Raw genomic sequence first — 6,250 nt, forward strand, 5'->3', positions numbered from 1 at the left:
TGTACCCAAGTGGAAAGCATCTGACACATGCATCAGTTTGGCCTTTCATTAAGCTGACCCAGGCAATATAACTGGCATACTGTTAAAAGTGACGTTAAACCCAACTCACCTCACTCACTAATCTCCATACTTGCATACTGGTAGCCACAGAGATGGCAGGCTGAAAATATGTTGAAAGTTAAAACTAAAGTGTATTTTGGTTGAGCGCACTGATAGGTTTTGTGTTGCTTAATGCAAACAATGTTTTGCTGCTTGATTGCTATTTTACTGTATTTGGGCAGTTGCTGTATATATATAGAACGTTTATAATGTTAGAGAAAGAACAGATTTGGGTCCTGGACAGAGTTACTTCCCTTCTTTGAATAAGGTTGAGATGAATTATAGCACAGATAGCATAGTGAAATGAGATGTTTGTTAATATTGTTTCAAGAACAGGAAAACAGATATCTATGACAGCTTGTGGGTAGCAGGAGATGATATTAGATGGCCTTGTGGTACCCCTGTATTGGATGGCCTTGTGGTACCCTGCACTGGATGGCCTTGTGGTACCCTGTACTTGGATGACCTTGTGGTACCCTGTATTGGATGATCCTTGTGGTACCCTGTACTGGATGGCCTTGTGGTACCCTGTACTGGATGGCCTTGTACCCTGTACTGATGGCCTTGAGGTACCCTTGTTCTGGATGGTCTTGTGGTACCCCTTTAATACTTTATGACCCTGTACTGGATGGCCTTGTGGTACCCTGTACTTTGTATGGCATTGGGGCAATTCTGGTACCGCCTTGTATGTACCGGGATGCCTTGGGGTATACTGTACCAGATATGGCCTTGCGGTACCCTGTAACTGAATGGCCTTATACCTTTGTAAGTACCCTGGTACCTTGCACTATGGTCTTTGTACCCCTGTACTGGATGGCCTCATACCCTGTACAGGATGGTCTTGTACCCCGTACAGCATGGCCTTTGTACCCTTTACTGGATGGACTGATGGCACCTTGTGGCACCCTGTACTTGATGGCCTTTAGGTACCCTGTACTTTGATGGCCAGATCTCTTCTAGATTGCCTTGTGGTATCCTTTTAATGGACCGCCTTGTGGTACCCTGTAAATTTGATGGCCATTAGGCACCCTCTATACGAGATCGCCCTGGGGTATCCTGTACTGATGGCCTTTGTGGTACCCTGTACTTGATGGCCTTTAGGAACTCTGTACTTTGAGATCGCTTTGTGGTATCCTGTACTGGAGATGCCTTGTGGTACCCTGTACTGGATGGCCTTGTGGTACCCGCCACTTTGATGGCCTTAGGTACCCTGTACTCTGATGGCCTTGAGGTACCACTGTCTACTGACTTGATCGCCTTGTGTTATCCTTTAAATGGATTGGCCTTGTGGTACCCTTGTACTTGATGGCCTTAGGCACCTCTGCACTTGATGGCCTTTTGGTACTCTCTACGAGATCGCCTTGTGGTATCCTTGCACTGGATGGCCTTTTGGTCCTGTCTACGAGATCCAGGTACCCTGTGGTACCCTGTACCCCTGATGGCCTTAGGTACCCCCTGTACTGGGTGGGAATTTCCTACGAGATGGCCTCTCTCTACGATTGCCTTGTGGTAACCTTGCACTTTGATGGCCTTAGGCACCCTGTACTGGATGGCCTTTGGTACCTCTCTACGAGATTGCCCTTGTGGTACCCTGTACTGGATGGCCTTATACTTTTCAGTACTGTTCAGCAGGGACGTTTTCAGCTTGGTGGGTGCTCCACCAGGCTACAGTTATTGTAAGGTGATACAAAAGCATCATTCTGTACATATATGAGTTTTGCAATAAGATACTATTGACTTGACATTTTGTACACATATTTTTTGACATACTGAGATGTAGCTAGAATTATAGGCTGGGCTTTGTTATGTCTTTCATCTTGACTCTTACACAACACGACAATTCAGCCAGCTGGTCTCTCAGGGTGGGTGTAGGCAATTCCACCTTATTGCACAGTGGTTCATTTTAGAGACATGTTCGCAGAGAAAACTAGGCTGTTTTGTTGGGGTATATTTGAAACTGTTTGAATATGATATTAAAAAGACTTTATCTCTCTGAAATTTTTTTTGTTTTTGAAAACAGTACAAAGAGTTTGTCAAAAAGATTTGGAATTTTGGTGAGATGTTTTCAAACCGATTCAACAGAATTATCTCCCTCGTGTGGTGTTTTTGATCATGGAGGTCATCATTCATTCATTTTTACTGAAACTGTGTCTAATAACTTGGACAAAGTACTGTGACTATGTGTCCCAGTCCACCCAGCTGTGAATGGGTACCTCGTAAGGATGGGAATGCCCCATTAACTCGGTGCGCCTAGTGGCTGCAAGAGTTGTATGCTCCCAAGGGAGTTGAGATTGACAATACGATGTGCCGTTGAGATTGACATCCAGTGAACGAGGGGAAAACAAAGCAACTTTGAGCAGCTGAGCTGAGCTGGATATCGGCGCTATACAAATGTTAGTATGTATGTATGTATGTATAAGGGTAACAGTGAAAAAGTTTAGCAGTTATCATGACTGACATCTTCTGCTTGGCTCTGCCCTTACCCTTCCAGTCCCCACCCATATTGCTTCCACATCCTGTCACCAACCAGGTGTGGTCCTGTGCACCGAGCTCAGGTCACCAATCAGTTGAAGTGAAGCAACGTCGAGCCAGGACAGTCCTTGGATGGGTGGCCGTGTTTGGCAGCTTGACTCCTGAGAGTTTCTAGGACTTCAGTCCTGCCCCTCAACGAAGCACATGTGATACATGTGGTCTCACCTTAGGCAAGTGAGTTTGTTCCAAATTGCCTCTGTTCACCCAGCAGAAAAGGGCACCCGGTTGGATAAAGTCACGTGACTATAACCTTCTAGCGCCTAACAGGCAGCTTGAGTTATCCGGGGTAATAAGAATCAGATTCTGATTAAGCGCCGCAAGCAATCACTTGGTGGTTGGAGACTGTGCGCTATAGAAGATAACTTATTATTATTATCCGGGGCGGTGGGGTAGCCTAGTGGTCAAAGCATCTGCTCATCTGCCAAAGACCTGGGTTCAATTCCCCACATGGGTACAGTGTGTGAAGCCCATTTCTGGTGTCCCCCATCGTAATAGTGCTGGAATATTGCTAAAAGCGGCGTGAGACCCAACTCACTCACTCTTCCCCGTCCTGATCCCGCCCATCTTTCTCTCCCCCATCCTGTCCTCGCCCATCTTTCTTGTCTGTCCTGTCCCCTCCTGGGACCCACTGTGTTCCCCTCCTGTCCTGTCCCCGGGAACCACTGTGTTCCCCTCTGTCCTTTCCTGTCCCCAGGAACCACTGTGTTCCCCTCCTGTCCTGTGTTTCCCCTCCTGTCCTGTTCCGGGACCCACTGTGTTCCCCTCCTGTCCTGTCCCCTGGACTGTCCCTCCTTTTCTCCCTGGGACCCACTGTGTTCCCCTCCTGTCCCTGTCCCCGGGAACCACTGTGTCCCCTCCTGTCCTGTCCCCTGGGACCCACTGTGTTCCCTCCTGTCCTGTCCCCGGGAACCACTGTGTTCCCCTCCTGTCCTGTCCCCGGGACCCACTGTGTTCCCCTCCCCCTCCTGTCCCAGGAACCACTGTGTTGTGTCCCCTCCTGTCCTGTCCCACAGGGACCCACTGTGTTCCCCTCCTGTCCTGTCCCCGGGACCCACTGTGTTCCCCTCCTGTCCTGTTCCCCGGGACCCACTGTGTTCCCCTCCTGTCCTGTGTTCCCTCCTGTCCTGTCCCCGGGACCCACTGTGTTCCCCTCCTGTCCTGTCCCCAGGAACCCACTGTGTTCCCCTCCTGTCCTGTCCCCAGGACCCACTGTGTTCCCCTCCTGTCCCTGGAACCACTGTGTTCCCTGTCCCCCAGGACCACTGTGTTCCCCCTCCTGTCCTGTCCCCGGGACCCACCTGTCCTGTCCCTCCCACTCTGTCCCTGTCTTCCCCCGTATTGACCATCTGGCAGGTGTTGTGTTGTTTAACTGATGATATATATTCATTTCCAGTTGACAGAGTAAACATTACTGTTATATTCCGAGTAAATCTGAACTGGATGCAAGTGAGCATATTAATTAGGGTGGTCAATTAACGTCAAGATGTTAACGATTTCGCAAGGCATGACCTGCGCCATCAACATGTTAGGTATTAATGGGTTCAGGGTTGTTAGCAAGAGAACTGAAAATGATATCAAGTCCATTTCCAAGACACTCCTATGTGTCTGAATATATTGAACTGAAGAACTGTCTCCCTGTGTATTGGGCCACCTTTGTACTATGGGTGTATTGGATTGGTAATTCAAGGGAGAGAACTCAATGAATATACAGTGTCGTTTAGAAACTGGTCAAATGTAATGAATGTTATATTTGGGATTACACTGCCTCAGTAAAGCACAGATTCTAGCAGCTGACTTCGTGCTGGTGATTTAGATGCCTGATTCTGAGGATGTGGGTTCGAATCCCGGATGGGACTCAACCCAACAAAAGTACTAGAATCTGTACTTCACTGAGGGGAGAGAACTCCACTTATTATACTTTTCCTTGCATATCATATGATTAGTTAAAACTGTGTTATAATTGTTACATAAATCTATGCCATTACCTGTTTATTTGTTGGATCATGAAATATTTTTGTCAAAGCCAGAAATCAAAATAGGGATTCAAATTATCAAAACCAGGCTGGCTATTCTCCAAACGTTCGTAGCCCTACGAACTTCGTAAGCCCAGTCTTAACACATTGGTTGCGATCAAAGTTAAGAATTCTAAGGGCTACAAATGTTTCGAGAATAAGGGCCCTGGAATACTGACAAGAGCTCTTATATTTGCTCAATCATTTTGCAAACATTACTTGTAAGAGTTGAAAAAGGGAAACAAATTGATGTGTTGCTTTTAGCACTATCATCTTGTGGAAGCATTGTTTCTTGTCAGTGCATATGGGATCCAACAAACAAATGGACATATGGCTGTTAATTCACTGTAGGGAGTTTCAGTTGTATTAACCTTTATACGTCTATTTTCAACTCTCTGTACTATTAATAGTATGTGTTTATCCCAGTCAAAATCTATTTTGCTTTAATACAATTTTGCAATTAATTGTCAATGTTAATTTTTATGACCAGTCTACCATCCCAGGTATAGGTTCTTTATCTTCACTCGGTCGACCCAGTGTCAGGCATGTCATGTTACTGGGGGTGGTAGCTGGGGCCGAACACCCGGGGTTCGATATCCAACATGGGTACAATGTGTGAAGCCCATTTCTGGTGTCCCCTGCTGTGATATTGCTGGAATATTGCTAAAAGCGGCGTAAAACCATTCACTCACTCATGCTGCTACTCTCTGACGGATGGGGTTTATCAAGCATCAAACCTGAGTTCCCCTGCCAAGCACCTGTTGTCACTGTGTCATTACATTGCTTTGTTCAAAAAACAATGATGTTCTAAGTTCAGGTATTTTCATGTCAGGTTGTATTCAATCCATGATGTCATTTAAGCATATGAGATTGTGTTTATTGATCTGTGAAATACAAGACACTTGAACAAATCCATAATGTCAGTAATGACTTTCCTGAACAGGACATGATTTTGTTCTGATATATTTTTAATGACATTTGCTGCAGTTTTAGATCAGAGTATCCCCTGGGAGAGCTTCTAGATAAACCCCTGATAGTATGTGACAGAGCTTCACCAATAATGTTGTAATGTAGCAAGGGTGGGCAGATTATCTGTATTTGACTCCTGTCTATTGTGATATATGCTATAACTACCCCTCCAGTCAAAGAGAAGAAAATGAAGCATGATGAAAGAGTAACCTTTAGAAAATCTGACCCCTTTCTACAGAATGTACTCTCTGGTCCTAAACATTTGGCTCATGTGCAGTCATATATAGTACTAGGGAGAGATAAGTCCTCTGATTCGGCAGGTTGGTATTCTTCATAACATCCTTACACAGGTTGGAGGATTTGATTTCGTGGTTCTGCATTATCACATTGTGTTGGGAACCTGTGCTGGTGATGTGGTCTCTAGTTTTGTAAAGCTGATGAAGCAATGAGGTAAAACACATTCTCACTTAAAAGTAATGTCTATGACATAACCTTAATTCTTGTATTTGGGAGGGGTATCTTGGAATGTTTGAGAACAGAATATTTGTCAGGTTGCAATCGAGGTCGAAAGTCCTTTCTCAGAGTACAAGAGCCATGTCTTTTTGTTGGACCCTTCAAAGATGTTGTTCTGCATCTGG

The 6,250-nt window shown here is 45.6% G+C and overlaps 1 long non-coding RNA gene across 1 annotated transcript; it reads right to left on the reverse strand.

The window, feature by feature from the left end:
• Positions 1–3,101: 3,101 nt before the first annotated feature.
• LOC124265129 lies at positions 3,102–5,337 on the reverse strand. Its single transcript, XR_006895346.1, has 3 exons — positions 5,325–5,337; positions 3,643–3,730; positions 3,102–3,246 (listed from the first exon to the last, which is right to left on the reverse strand). It is a non-coding gene; the product is annotated as an uncharacterized LOC124265129 (long non-coding RNA).
• Positions 5,338–6,250: the final 913 nt, after the last annotated feature.

This window comes from Haliotis rubra, unplaced genomic scaffold (genome assembly GCF_003918875.1).
Source record: "Haliotis rubra isolate DU_JTF1 unplaced genomic scaffold, ASM391887v1 Scf962, whole genome shotgun sequence".
In the NCBI taxonomy this organism is placed as follows: Eukaryota; Metazoa; Mollusca; class Gastropoda; order Lepetellida; family Haliotidae; genus Haliotis; species Haliotis rubra.